General features: G+C 34.0%; 2 pseudogenes across 2 annotated transcripts; both read right to left on the bottom strand.

Annotated features, from left to right (window-relative positions):
* Positions 1-5,815: 5,815 nt before the first annotated feature.
* On the bottom strand, positions 5,816-10,139 carry LOC114372305 (annotated as a pseudogene). The gene is made up of 7 exons (XR_003658199.1): positions 9,721-10,139; positions 9,462-9,604; positions 9,023-9,085; positions 8,786-8,905; positions 8,407-8,697; positions 8,004-8,315; positions 5,816-6,582 (listed from the first exon to the last, which is right to left on the bottom strand). The product of XR_003658199.1 is annotated as a zinc finger CCCH domain-containing protein 32-like (transcript).
* Positions 10,140-11,908: 1,769 nt separating this feature from the next.
* Positions 11,909-15,956, bottom strand: LOC114372082 (annotated as a pseudogene). The gene is made up of 7 exons (XR_003658151.1): positions 15,669-15,956; positions 15,421-15,566; positions 14,949-15,011; positions 14,722-14,841; positions 14,339-14,629; positions 13,958-14,251; positions 11,909-12,684 (listed from the first exon to the last, which is right to left on the bottom strand). The product of XR_003658151.1 is annotated as a zinc finger CCCH domain-containing protein 32-like (transcript).
* Positions 15,957-16,304: the final 348 nt, after the last annotated feature.

The following is a 16,304-nucleotide window of genomic DNA, read 5'->3' as shown; positions in this document are numbered from 1 at the left end:
CCAAATTGTTTTTAGGAGGGTGTGCTATTAAAGTGTTTCTTTGTTTGGTGCCATATTTTGCTAGTCTAAATTTGATTTGCAGGTTAAGGCACAGCAGATTCTTGTACCGAGTCTGCAGACATGGGAATCAATTTGCATTAATTTCTTTCAATTAGGTAAAACTGAAACTAAGAATGATACATCCATTCCCTTTCACTATGCCTTCCATTTTAATGATACAACTTTTCATAGCAACACATAATGTCCATCTAAACATTTTTACTTTTTTTTGTTTTCAATTTTTAAAAGTAGCTTTTGTTGTAAAAGCTAAAGTAGATGAATGAAACTAATAGGCTAATAGCTTATTGCTAGCTCTATTCATTCATAAAGAAATGTATTAAAGTTCTAGGTATCAATTATGAAGCGGTTGTGTGAAGAATAATCAATTATGGAGCTTCTTTCATTTTTTTTTAAAAAAGGCATAATAAATGGTTAGCTAAAAATTACTGTAGTTCTTCAAAAGCATTATTTCTCTATGGTAATGGGAAGAGGACAAATGGGACAGCCACAGCAAAAGAGGGTTTTTCTCTTTTTCACACATAGGGATGTGAAAGAGACTCAGTAATATCATTAGTGCAGGTGTGGAAAGATGGTGGCCACAATCATGATTCATGATATGCAGAAAACATGTGACCCTACCTGTTTAAATCTTGGAGAGTGGGTACACAGACTAAATGTCTACCTTCAATCGCAGGGATTAATGTGTATGCAGCTAACCTTCGACTCAATTATATAAAATGTATGTATTTCATCAACAACATGTGCCTTTCTTACCATTTGTCACTCTCACACGAGAGAGGTCACTAACATAATTACACCAACATGTATTAGGAAAATTTGACTTGTTTTCCTATGATATAGATTTTTTTTTCCTAATATAAATGCGCGTGAATATCTCTCCTACAAATTTAATGTTCTTATATTAATTTTTGAATTTTTAATATATATATATAAAGAAAAATTTTTGGGAATTCAATAATAAAATTAGAAGTTTTCTTCTATATTAAATAAAGACAAAAAAATCAAATGAATTTAGTTCAATTGCTTAACCAGATGTCAAGCTGTTATCAATTCCTTAGTATTTATCTTTAATAATAAAAATAATTAAATGAAAAATACACTTTAATGGAATATTGTTTATTATTTTTTTTTGTAAAAAAATTCATTTACTATTTGACTTGTACTATTGGGAATGTTGCAAATGTTTAATCAATACTCATCTTTTTACAAAGCGTAGAAGTCTTGCCTTATGCTCATTTTTTATTTTTAATTATTTCATATTTTCACAAACCAATAGGTCACGAATCACAAACTTTAATCAATAATCATAACTTAAATATGATGTTAGGGGCACAAATAAGAACAATTTTGAATATAGAGAAGTAATATAGAGCGGTGATGCATTTAAGTTTTGTCAAACATATTATTTTATTGGTTTAAATATATTTTAGTATCTGAAATTTAATATTTTTTTATTTTTATGGCTGCAAAATTTATTTTTGTATTTTTAGCCCTTACAAATTATGTTTATTTTATTTTTAATTTTTAAGACATTTTAGATAACTTTTTTAACAATGAAAAAGCGTTATCTAAAATACTTTAAATCTATTTATAATGACTAAAAATTACAAGGATGAAAAATAAAAAAAAAATTGTAAAATTAATGGGACTAAAAATGTATTTTAAATCTATTTTATTTAATAATTTTTTTATAAATATTGAATACTTTCAATCTAAATACTAAATTGAAAATTCATAACAAATTAAGTGTACAATCTTTTGTATAAGATGGGCGAATTGAATATTTTCAATCAGACTACTAAATGTTAACATCATTAAATTACGATGATCAACGAGCGAATCTATGAGCAATTATTACTTTCAAGGTGAATTTAAGGAAATATAGGATTCGTTCTTTTTATTCAATTCTCATTAATAAGTACTTCCTTTACTCTTCTACATTTTTTTTTCTTAATTGATTTTGGTTCCAAAATGGCCTTAAGAAAAGATGGTTTAAGAAAAAATGGTTCCAAAATGGAGAAGTATATATGGATCATGTAAAAGGTGAACTTACTTAAATTCACTTAGAGTCCATAAGAAAAACATGGTAGAACATGAGATTGTGTTTGATTCCATAACTAGTTATGCTTTTTTAATTTAGTGATTTTTGTCTCACCACAGCAATAGTGAATATGTGTTTTTCTTCCTAGAAGAAAAAAACTAGTGCTAGAATTTCAGTTCGTACATGACATAAGATAAAATGTTTTTTTTATATAACTAAAATTCATAATAAATCATTTTTAATATATATATATATAAGTTATATTACAATTAATATTTATAAAAAACAATATATAAATAATATTTTGTATTTACAATGAATAATTTAGCTTATAATATATTTTTATTTTTAATTATTGACATTTTTTTAAAAATATTAAAATTCAATTTAGAGATAAAAATAAAAGAGGATATATTGAAAGGGATGGGTGATTAAGAAAATCAAGTGTACAAATAAAGATAAAGGGGTGATAGATAGTTGAAGGATAAATTTTTCAGTTTATTGTGGAGATAATGTGTAAAATAATATACATCCAAAACAGAAAAAAGAAATAATGTTGAAAACGTCTAATTGAGAATAGGAAGAAAGTGAAACTCTTACTTTTCAAGTTGTGTATTCTAAAATGGAGATAAACATGAGGATGCAAAACGAAATTTTATCTAATCTCACACGAAACTCATACGTAGGAAAAAATTTGGTATAATTCTAATCTTTTACCCGTGAAAACAGAAAACATTATGGAGGAGTCAAACACAAGCTCATTCACTCATACCAAAAGCTATCAACCACCCTATTGAATTATGCGTCTATGTGCCAAAAGAACCAAGCCACCACTACAAACGTATAGTAGTCATAGTCATAGCTTAATAGCTACCACATCTCTACCATTAGAAGAATGGAGAATAATTGGCACTAAATTTCTTCTTTTGCCTCATACTTATTCGCTCATTACCTAAATTGCTAGTCACCCCTATTGAAACATGTCCCAAATGAACCAAGCCACTTCCACAAACTCCCATAACCATTGTATATCTGCCATCAAAAGAATAGAATTGAATGAACTTTTTTTTATTCCCGCACGTCCTTATCCTCCCGTGTTTTTTTCTTTCTAAGAAAACATATAGAATCATCCCCCAATTCTATAGCCTTTTTATGGATTCCAACTTCCAAGTGAGACTAGAAAAGGAATATCTTTTAATTACATTACTCATACCCTTGTTTTGGAATTGAAAATCAAGAGAGAGAGAGAGAAAGAAATAACAAAATCGGAAGAGGAAGCACCGACAAAAATAAGAAAGCAAAGAGCAACATTTTATTTTAAGTTTATTTTAGTCACTAAATCGGAAGAGGAAGCACCGACAAAAATTATTATTTGTAATAATTTTTTCTATTTAAAATAACCAAAATAAGTTAAATGAATTAATCTAGTTTGTGCAAAGTTTAAACAGTTTTTGGGAGAGCCTCATTAGTCATACAAAAAAATTTCAGTGAAATATAGAAATAGAAGTACTAGCTATTAATTTAAAAATCTTTAACAGAAAGCGTGTGCAACAGAGAATTTCACTTGGTTTTGTACTCCTAAGAATCCTGAAATCATTCACGGATGGGCTTCACTGGCACTTGACTGTCTCCACTAGATCAAGGCAAGCATGCAGTTACAGGCAACAAGTATGAAAATCAGGAACCTGTCTTGACCCACCACCCTTTTGTAATTAATAACATTGTTATATGATTTGATGGTAAACCATACAAACCATTGCAATGAGTTAACTGATGACATTGTTATGCGATTTGATGGCAAACCGTGGTAACCAATGAGTTATGATGACCTTACACGGTGAGATGATACAAGAAATAGTATCCAGCTACATGAGATGAGATGATTCCTCTTATTATGATTAAAATGAATCTAATGTTGGGTTGTAGAATAAAAGTTCAAATGAGAAGACTCGTATATTTCACTTATTTAAGTGGAGAAGGGTCAAATTAGAGAGTTAGATAAAATGAGAGAGACTCTCGAGATGGTAAAAACAGATACAAATCATTGGAAGACAAAATCAAGAAAATCAAGAAGGAGAGAGAAAATCATTGTGATTTTTGCATATCCATTAGAGAACGTTTTTTAATTTTTTTTAAATTAAAATTGTGGATTCGTTCACTGTTGGATCGGATTGTACATTATGCAGTTGGATCTCAGAAAATATATTTGTAGAGAGACAAGTGTTTCGCATTATCTGTTCTATATTTTGAGATTTTATCTTCTTGTCTCTATTGTACATTAGGGGTTTGTTTTGATATGATTGATTTAGCATGTTTTGTTGCTTATTACTCTGTTAGTTTGTTATTGTGTTGGCCTATCTTTCCCCATCATACAATACTTTTCTAACAATTTTTTATTATCAAATAAACCTCAAATGATTTTTTTAAATAAAGAAAAAAATCTAAATAATTTAGTCAAGTCTATATATTTTTTTTCATTAGTACGAAATAGTTTCCGTAAAAAATAATAAGGAACTATGAGCACATACATGATAAAAGTTGCCCTCACAATAAGGTATATTCCATAAATAAATATTACTTCAGGATAAAAATATATTTTGAGAAGTGTTCCAACAAGGTGTATTCCATATATAAATATCACTTCATGATAAAAAAAAATTATTTTGAGAAGTGTTTATAAGGAAATGTGTTCTTAATATTTCTGTTACTATAGTTGTAATATTTTTTTAAAACCCAAGAATCATGGGTTGGTAGTTAAGTACCGATTTCTTTAGAAATTCAACAATGGGCATATTTCAACAGATGTATTTTCACGGGTATAAATTAAAGCAGAAGTTTGTTCTAACTTGATTTGATCAATAATTTCAAATTCAAGTCTCAGGTATACAAGGCGATGTCATGTTGTTCGTGTCTTAGGAATTTTGTAGAAAAACAATTTATTTAGTAAAATAATTCATGTTGAATTTTATTCATGTGCAAAAATAAATAAATAGATATAGATCAACAGTCACGCACTGAACAAAATTATATTTTTTGATTCAGTTAGTTGAAAGACATTCATAATCTCTAACATGAGACAAAAAGAAAAAAAATACTTGTTACCCATTATAATCCTATCCTATCTTAGTTGAATTAAATTGCTTCCAGTAAAATAAACACAAGGTTTCTTTTAATAATACCCCTAATATATATCCAATAGCTTAACCAACTGTTGTGTTCCGATTCTCTCAAGTGTTAGACAGGTGTTAGATACTCTTTGTTCCCTCCCTCAAGTGTTCCATTCTCTCACTCTGTGTGTGTGTTCCGCGTATATACGTACGTCAGACAGATAAGAATTAAGATGCAGAAGCTATATAGCATCAACTGTACGCACCATCGAGTTAGTATATTAGTGTGTTTAGTTCCATATTTTGGATACAATTTTAAAAAATTATAATAATTATAACTTCCACATCTAAAGCGCGATTTCATACATCTCAAAAGAAAATAAAATAATTTAATCCAGTACAGACAGTCCATCCAATAATAATCTAAAAAAAACTAAAAAAAAAAATGCCAACCTCGATTTTCCCTCCAAGAATGTAAAATCGCCAATTTGCGTATCAGATTTTGGAGAATATATCTCTCTCGGGAGGGAGAGAGAGAATTGTAGTGTATGTAAGTTTGGTAAAAATAAATAAATAAAGAAAATCCATAAACTAGTTAAGCAGTGGCTGAACTGGAACATAAGCTCTCTCATCATCTTAGTAGGGCAGGGACTAGGCCTTGTCTCAAACACGCATAAATGTAATGACAATCATCACACAAACGCTATAAACAAAGAATAGTAGTAATGTGCAGAAGAGAGGAAGAGTAGATAATATGGAGTTTTCTATTGAAGCTTATTTGAAATACTAATATAATCAGATGAGATGAGCATAAAAGAGAATGACCTAGTATCGGCTATAAACAGGATTGGATGATGAATTTTCAACAGCGAATGTGAAACTTTGAACAGTTGCCTTCAAAGTACTGAGGACTATAGACAGAAGTAATGGAGGCTTGTGAAATCACATCCAATAGATAATGAGTTATTTTCAAGTTTGCATTCCCGTATCTCGCGGCTTTGTCTGGTGCTTCTGCTACTGCTTAGAGGGGGCGGAACTCTGACTTGAGAGTTGCACATTAGATAGCGAAACAGACCCACCTTGTGAGAAAATTAGACCCACAGAAGTACCAGAACTATTTCCAGAAGAAGATATTCTGGCTGCAAGGGATTCCTTTTTGGACCCTGACATCAGTTCAGGCCGAAGCTCTGAAGATGTTGTTGAAGGAGCCAGCTGAGAGAGCAACGACCCAACTGGGTATGGAGTAACTGGCACATCAATGAAAGAAGATACCCATGGTGTGTATCTCGTAGATCCCAAAGGATGGTCAAATTTGCACGTGGAGCCAAACTTGCAATGCCCATTTTGCAAATAAAATGCACAAGGTTGTACCCCCTGTTTTCTAGAAATCGAATTAATTAAGAAAAATCCCAAAAATGAAAAATAAAAAACACATAAATTGCAATGCTGAAACAAAACACGAGAATGTGCTTAAGAACAATTAATTCTTCCACATAAAATCAATGCTTCAAACCAATAACATAAATCCTTTAATCAGCCACTGAACTCTAACCACTAGTGTAAATGAGAGGAAAAACAAGTATATGAATTGATTATGCTGTGATCACTATTGCTACATGTGGGTAACTCCGTTGTGAATAATAGTATTGCCACATGCATTCTGATCACAAGTGTGCACAACTGCATAGGTTGTTGCATGTAAGTCTATGCAAGGCTACCTGAATTTGAGTAACTTGTGCTGTTGTGATATCCAATAGCTGAGAAAATAGCATGCTGCCTTAATAAGGCAGAAATATAGTTGACCACAACAGAAATTTACATCCAATGTATCGATGAATCCAAACCCTTTCTGATGTAGTCCCCAGTTCAGATCCTATGTTTCCATCTCGTATCCCCCAAACATGAGGTAACATCAATCATGCAAACCTCAACTCAAGATAGAATGGAAACTACCACGCTACAAAATTGGCATCATGCATGCATATTATCAGTACATTGGCCTTGTCAGTTGGAAACTCAAAAGCCTTAACCATCACTTGCATGGTAGAATTAAGTTTAAAACAGAATTTTAAATTTCAGACATACGGAATATAGCAAGTCACATTTATACCATATTAATTTAAAAAGAAAGATAGAGTGAATAGCAGGTTTTACATTAGGACTGTTATATATATAGAAAAGAAAAAGAATACAATCACATGCTCTTATTCAACAGCTTAAACTATTTACGAAAGTTGGTTTTTGACATGAAATGATGGCTTCTATGACCATGTGACTATGAGTTCAATCTTAGCTATCCCCATTCTTCTAAATAAGAAATTGAATTCCACATTTCAAGCCAAAAAGGCTCGTGTGGAGGGCATGATATATACATATATATATCATGTGCTGTAAAGAGCCAACTCTGCAATTGTGCAAAGCAAAAGTTGAATATTGTCTCTTACTCCTGATCGATTGCTGTCCATGTTGATCCTAGTGCACCTGAAGCCAGGCTACGAGTTAATTGCTAAGCAGGGATACTTTAATAATATCAGGGCCCAAGGCACAAAAGAGCAGCTTGTCTAGACTACCTACAGATTTTGATTTCTAATAAGTAGGAAATATAAGTAGTGTTCCCTGAGCAGAATAGATGTTTTATTCATACTTTTGTATATACGTACATTTATATGGATAACATTAAAAATTATGACAAATTCGGTGAAGTTACTCCATTTTTATACACAACTTAAAATTTAAATAAATCTAAAACAGACAATTAAACAAAATAATCAAATCAAGTGAGTAACCATACATACCGGACGTAAAGGAAGTCCAACAGGGCTAAGAAGTGGCCGTGCCACAATATGATCCCGAGGATGATGATATCGACAAGCTAATCCAAATTTACAGTCCCCTGTTCTCAGATAGTATTGGCATTCAGGTTCACCGGGTCTTTCAGGAAAAAATTGATCCTTCAGATTGCTTCCTGAAGGGCCGGTAGTAGAGGACAGAGGAGTATATGGTCTAGCAAAAGCTGATGTTGGGGATGACAACTGGGTCACTCCATATAAAGAAGTGGCCCCAACAGTAGGTTGAGCGCCAGGAGATAGCACAGGACTTACAGGTGCCTGCACCAATTTAAAAATGTCAGAATAACGCAACTGCTGAAATAAAAAAAAATTTGACTTTTCTCTACACACACACACATGTCCCTCTCACCGAATAATGACTCCATCCAGGAAATTGGACAACCCCTGGAGAAAGAAGTACAGGACCATAAGCCCCTTGTACATATGAACCAGGCAATACAGGAGGCCTGGCCACTCTCAAGCTTGTGGATGCTCCTCCATACTGTTCAGGCAGAGGAACCGTGGGAGACTGCACCTGTTGATAAAATTGAGGTGCAGAAGTTGGCAATGATGTGCCAGCAGGTTGAGGATGATGGAATTTACAAGATATACCAAATTTGCACTGCCCCGTTTTTAAATAGTAGGAGCATTCTTTCTCACCCTGTTTAAACAAAAGGCATGGTTTAATCATTACATTTATTTGGTGTAGGTAACATGAACGAGCAGAAGAGCAAAAAGAAGAGTCAAACCGGCCGTAACGGGTATCCATAAATATTTAATGGAGCTTGGGTTAAATATCCACCTCCATTTTTTGGATGGTGGAATTTACAGGATGCACCAAATTTACAGGTTCCAGTCTTTAAATAATACTGCTCATCAGAAAGAACAAGAATTAGTATAACCATTTTAAATTGGAAACATAACAATCGCCAGATTTACAATGAAAAAAATAATTTAAGGGAGAGAAAAAAAAAAAAAAACTATACCTGACACGGAGGTTCCCCCACCCTTTCTGGGTAGTCCCCTGTAACTCTTACTGCCGCAGCAACCTAAGCAACATTTGACTCAACTGAGTCAATTCATACTTATACACTATAGCAATACGAAGGAATAAAAAACTAGTTATCTACATGAACATTCTTCTAATCCCAATTCCTTCCTGCTAAAATGGGTTTATGCAACACAAAAAACAGCTTATCACCTAATCTGGATTCTCACTTCAAATTTGAGAATGTCATAATTCACATCCCCCCCCCCCCCCCCCCAAAAAAAAAAAAAAACTTAACTACACAATTAGTGAACATTGGAAAATCAGGGGCAAAAAAGGCATGAAATTGATGCCTACTACTTAAACAAAGAGCAGCAAGAGTGTTTCATGAAATTATAACCTAATGCAGATTATCGCAAAACGATGGAAAGTGTTACCGCAGCACGATCGCGAGGGTGATTATAACGACACCTGCTACCATATCCGCACACACCGGTTCGCATGTAATACACACAATTGGGCACACCGGGTCGCTCCGGGTAAGATTCACCACCACCCAGCGTTAAATGCCACATCGATTCTACAACAAAAATCAAAACCCTAATTAGAAGACAGAAACAAAACCCCTAACCTAGCATACCCTAACTTCCACATTAAGGAAACCCTAACAGAATGGGAAGAAAAGGGGAATCGAACCTTCGAGGCCAGTGTCGGTGCCCGGCGAGCGCCATTCAGGCTGGTTCACCGGGTTGGATCCATTTCTGGCCTGACCCCGACCGTACAAGTCCATGCAAACGATTTAGTGTTTGGTTGTTTGAAGTGAAGATTCTCGTTGGTTGCTACTAGAATGTTCCGTGAGATCGGCGAGGTTGTCTTGTTTCCTCGAAGGAAATTTCCACAGCTTCACTTCACTGTACAAGCGTGCGTTGGTTTGGTGTAGTGTTGTGTGTCTCTCTGACTAGGACTGTACGGTCTCTACTCTCTAGTGTGCTCTGATGGACTTTTCAGCTTCATTTTCTTTCTCTATTAATTTTTATTTATTTTCGCTTTTTCCTTGTTTGGGATTTGGGTGTGTGCCTACCCGCCAAATACACCAAAATGCTCGCCGAATGTATTCTTAGTTTCAAACGGAAAACGGAGTTCTAACTTAACCGGTAACCGACACTCATCCTTTTCTGAAATGACGCATATGTCCTTCCGCTTATTTCCTCCTTTGGGTTGGGAGTAGGGTCCACAAACATGGTTTGAAAATTAATTTCTTCAACTTGCTTCATGAATCACTAAAGATTTTAATTTATTAATTAAATTAATTCAATTTTAGCTATGTATAATTCATGAATTGACTCAATATCGATTTTATTTATTGCCAATTTAAAGCTAGATAACACGTATTTTATGCGAGCTTTCAAGTTATTTTTCAACAACTTCATATTTTGGGTGTGATCTTCTACTTAAAGGAGTGGTGGAAAAGTAAGCTAGAAAAACTTTGATGTTCAAAGTCAATAAGACAAGAGCTAAAAGGTCATCAGAATAGAGTTCATACATGACTTATGATGCATATTTGTATAATAGATTAATAGGCTTTTTCGGGTGTTGATATGAGGAGATAAAATAGGACAACAAGATAATCTTTTAGTGATAAAGTAATTATTTCTTGGTTGGAAAATCAAAAGCTTTTAAACTATCTTTAGATTATTAGGAGACTCTTCGTTTATGCTAATTGTTGCCAATTTTTTCTGACTTGGAACTATTGAGTCTGGCTAGCTTCCAGTAGTCATCTTGAGCTTATGGGGCATAATGAACTTGAATTATGTCAAGTTCGAAACAAATTTTATTTTTTGTATCAAATAAATAAATGTAATATAATATTAGTTTTAAATCTTATCAATTATAAAAAAATCAAAATACTTCATAAATATTAGTAAAATAATAAGTCGTGTGCGGTAAGCATATTACATTGACAATTAGATAAAATGTTACTACAAAACTTTATAGTTTTAACCTTTTTAAAATGTTAGTCTTATTTTAAATTTTGCTTCATGTGATTTGAATTAACAATTTAAACTGAATTGTTTACAAATTTGAATTGAATTGAGTTTGAATTATAAAATAAAAAAGAAATTCATATTTACTTCGAGTTTAATTTATTCTTATTGAAGTTTATTTTGTAATTCAGATTTTAAATACAATGATTTTCTTTGCTTTGTACCAATAGAGGTAGTTAAAGTTACTGGAAGATTAGTGACAAAATTTGGTCATTTTAGTTGTGATTGATGACTATTTGACTGATCAGCTGAAATTCTAAACTGTTTGCTTTTTTTCTTTTATGTGGGGACAAGAAAAGGGTAGTCAATGAAATTTGAAATTGTTTGATGTCCTATTTAGAAACTTAAGTAATTATGCAACCATAAGTATCGTTTCAGACCTTGTGGCTCTTTATCTTTTATAAATAAGTATTATTAGGAAAAATATAAGCACTCTTATTATATGTATCTCATAACTTTATTAAGACTTTGATTCGATGGAGTCTGGGGAAAAAGAAATTTAAAGACGAAAAAATTGTCAAAATACAAAAATTAAAATCTTCAACTGTTTGTATCAAGATGAAATGACGAGGGAATGAAAAGAAGTAATAAAAAAGCCCATATAAAATAAGAAAACACTCTAATTTCTATTAATCAATTAAAGTTTTGAATATTGACTTTTATTCATATTTTTAATATTTTTCTAGATTCAAAAAAAATTGTCAATAAGCAAATAATGTGTAAGGTCTCCCTCCAAGGTCAGTCAAATCGCCAATTTGCGCATCAGATTAGAAGAGAATGATACTGTAAGTTTCGTAAAAAATAAAATAAAAAGACATTTATTCTATAAGCCAGCTAAGTATGGGGGAAATGGCAAGTACTCAAAAGCAGTAGCAAAACTGGAACTTGTGCCCTCCTGTACGGAGTATGGACTAGGCTCTGTCGCCATAAATGAAGGTAAAATAATAATATTCAGAAGGGAGAAAGAATATACAATATGAAGTTTTCTATTGAACCTTATTCGAGATAATAATATAATCAGATGGGGTGAGCACAAAAGAGAATGACCTAGCATGGGGTTCTAAACAGAATTGGATGATGAATTCTAAACAGCGATAGTGAAACTTTGAACAGTTGCCATCAAAATATTGAGGACTATAGACAGAAGCAATGAAGTCTTGTGAAATCACATCCAACACAAAACGAGGACTCATTTTCAAGTTGACACTAGCCAGGTCAACGTATCTCACCACTTTGTCGGGTGCTTCTGCTACTATTTGTAGGGGCAGAGCTCTGACTTGAGAGTTGCACGTCAGATAGCAAGACAGACCCACCTTGTGAGAAAATTAGACCGACAGAAGTACCAGAACTATTTCCAGAAGAAGGTATTCTGGCCGAAAAGGATTCCTTTTTGGACCCTGACATCAGTTCAGGCCAGTTCAGGCCGAAGGTCCGCTGATGTTGAAGGAACCAATTGAGACAGCAACGACCCAACTAGGTATGGAGTAACTGGCACATCAATGAGAGAAGATGCCGATGGACTGTATCTCATAGATCCCAAAGAATGGTCAAATTTGCACGTGGAGCCGAATTTGCAATGCCCATTTTGCAAATAAAATGCACAAGGTTGTAACCCCTGTTTTCTAGAAAACAAATTCATTAAGAAAAAAAAATCCCAAAATAAAACAACACAAAATGCAATGCTGCAACAAAACATGAGAATGTGCTTAAGAACAATTAATCCTTCCACCTTAAATTCACGCTTCAAACAAATAATATAAATCCTTTAATCAGCCACTGAACTCCAAGAACCAGAGAGGAAAAACAAATATATGATTTGACAAAGCTATATTCACTACTGCTACATGTGGCTAACTCCATCATGAATGATTGTATTTGCACATGCATTATAGTCACAACTCACATATTCACAACTGCATAGCTTGTTGCATCTGAAATCCATGCAGGGCTACCTGAATTCAAGAGGAATAACTTGTTCTTTCGTGCATCCAATTGTTCATTTTTCCTCAGTAGGCAGAAAAATAGTTGACCGTGAACAAAATTTATTTGCAACGTAATGATGAAACCAAATCCTTTCCGTTGTAGCCCTGGTTCAGATCCTATGTTTAAATCTCATATTCCCCCCAAACATAATGCAACATCAAGCATGCAAAACTCAACTCAATATAGAATTGAAACTACTGTGCTACAAATTTAACATCAAGTACATCATCAATATATTGGCATTTATACTTGGAAACTGAAATGCCTTAACCATTCAAAGATGATACCCATATAAAACATTCATGAGATAGATTTTATTGTTAAAAGTAAAACATAGAACTTTTAGACATATATGTAAAATACAGCAAGTCACATTAATATCATTTTAACTTGAAAAGAAAAATAGAGTAAACAGCATGTTTTACATTAGGACTGTGTGTATGTGCATGTGCATGTGTGTCACTAGCTTTTTGGAAGGTAGGTTTTTGACATGAAATGAGGACTTCAATGACCAAAGTCTCTTGTGTAGAGGGCATGTGTGTATCCATATAAAATCAATCATGTGCTTCTAGGACCAACTCTGCAATTGTACAAAGCAAAAGTTGTACATTATCTCCTACTCCAGATTGACTGCTGTCCGTGTTGACCGTAGTGCAACTGAAGCCAGGTTACTGAGTTAAATACTAAGCAGGGAAACACTAATACTATCAGGGCCCAAGGCACAAAAAGAGCAGATTGTCAAGTACCTACAGATTTTGATTTCTAATAAGAAGGAAATGCAAGTATTGAGCCCTGAGAAGAATAGATGTGGTATTCACACACTTGTATATGTATCATACAGCATAATTGAATCTAAGAAATTAAACAGACGATCAAATAATCAAATCAAGTGAGTAACCACATACCGGACGTAAAGGAAGTCCAACAGGGCTAAGAAGTGGCTGTGCCACAACATGATCCTGAGGATGATGATATTGACAAGCTAATCCAAATTTACAGTCCCCTGTTCTCAGATAGTATTGGCAATCTGGTTCACCAGGTCTTTTGGGATATAATTGTTCCTTCAGGTTGCTTCCTGAAAGGCCAGTGGAAGAGGGCAGCAGTGTATATGGTCTAGCAAAAGCTGATGTTGGTGATGACAACTGGGTCACTCCATATAAAGATGTAGCCCCAACACCAGGTTGAGTGCCAGGAAGTGCCTACACCAATTTAAAAATGTCAGAATAAAGTGACTCCTAAAATGAAGAAAATATTGACTTTTCACCACACACACACATCCCTCTGACCGAATAATGATTCCATCCAGGAAATTGGACAACCCCTGGGGAAAGAAATACAGGACCATAAGCCCCTTGCACATATGAACCAGGCAATATAGGAGGCCTGGCCACTCTCAAGCTCGAGGAAGCTCCTACATACTGTTCAGGCAGAGGAACTGTAGGAGACTGCACCTGTTGATAAAATTGAGCAGCAGATGCTGGCAATGATGTGCCCGCCGGTTGAGGATGATGGAATTTACAAGATATACCATATTTGCACTGCCCTGTTTTCAAATAGTAGGAGCATTCTTTCTCATCCTGTTTAAACAAAAGGCATGGCTTAACATCGCATAATTTGCTGTCAATTACGCGAGGGAGAAGAAGAGCAAAAAGAAGTGCCATTATCATACCGACCGTAACGGGTATCCATAAACATTTAGTGGAGCTTGGCTTAAATATTCACCTCCATTTTTAGGATGGTGGAATTTACAGGATGCACCAAATTTACAGGTTCCAGTTTTTAAATAATACTGCTCATCATAAACACCAAGTGTTAATAACCACATTAAATTGGAAATATAAGAAGTTTCTAGATTTTACATTGAGCAAATCATTTAAACGGGGAAAATAATTATACCTGACATGGAGGTTCCCCCAACCGTTCGGGGTAGTCCCCTGTAACTCTTACCGCCGCAACAACCTAAGCCATAGTTGACTCAATTGAGTCAATACATGTCTATACTAAGACGAACAAAAAAAAAAAACTAGTCATCTAATTTTTCTATCTGTCATCTACATTCTTCTATGCTTTTTGGTTTATGCAACATGAATCCAATTTACCCTCTAAAACTGGACTCTCACTTTGAAATGACACTCCCCAATGAGAAAGTCAAAATTCAACTCCCCCTTTATCACTAAAAACACATCAACTATTAGTGAAGATTTGGACAAAACAATAACCTTTAGAAATAACACCAACTCTCAACACCAGGGGAAAAAAAGGCATGAAAATAACACCTAATACTAAAACCAAGAGCAACAAGACACTTCCATAGAATTCTAACCTAATGCAGATTATCTCAATTCTCATAGTGATGGGAAAGTGTTACCGCAGCACGATCATGAGGGTGATTGTAACGACACCTGCCACCATATCCACACACCCCAGTCCGCATGTAATACACACAATTAGGCACACCGGGTCGCTCCGGGTAAGATTCGCCACCACCACCCAGCGTCAAATGCCACATCGATTCTACACCAAAAATCAAAAACCCTAATTAGAAAGAGAGAAACAAAACCCCTAACTTCAACATTAAGGAAACCCTAACAGAACGGAAAGAAGAGAGAAACAGACCTTCGAGACCAGTGTCGGTGCCCGGTGAGCGCCATTCGGGTTGGTTCACTGGGTTGTGTACATTTCTCGCGGGGCCCCGACCGTACAAGTCCATGAAAACGGGTTAGTGTTTTGGTTGTTTGCAGTTTGAAGTGAAGAATGAATCTCTTTCGTCCTACTAGAATGTTCTGGAAGATCGAAGAGCTCTGGTGTTGTTTCCTCGTTGCAAACCTGATAGAGAGAGAGAGAGAGAGAGAGGGGTTTTTCACACTTTCTCTGTTAACAGGTTTAATGGTTTGGTTTGGTGAGTAATGAGCATGTGTGTTTTGTGTGGAAATTACATTGTTTTTTCAAAAAAAAAAATTATCGTACCTAAAAAAAAAATAATGAGGGGAAAATAATATAAATAAATAAATAAAAAATTAACTTTCAATACAAAGACAAAATAACTTGTTTTCTTTTTTAAAAGAAATTAATCAATTGGCTAGAGAAATTGGGAAAAAATTTAACTTTTCTTTCTCTTAATTATTTTATGGCTTTAGCGTATAATATATTTTTTTTTCTCTTTTAACCTCTGTCTAATCAAACGAGTACACAAATAATTTAATTTTTTCTTCTTTATTTTTCATTTTTCTTATTGTTTCGTTTAATGGAAAT

Source organism: Glycine soja, chromosome 10 (assembly GCF_004193775.1).
Source record: "Glycine soja cultivar W05 chromosome 10, ASM419377v2, whole genome shotgun sequence".
NCBI classification, from domain to species: domain Eukaryota; kingdom Viridiplantae; phylum Streptophyta; class Magnoliopsida; order Fabales; family Fabaceae; genus Glycine; species Glycine soja.
Note: the sequence above shows the minus strand (reverse complement) of the source record. Positions and strands in the feature narration are given on the sequence as shown.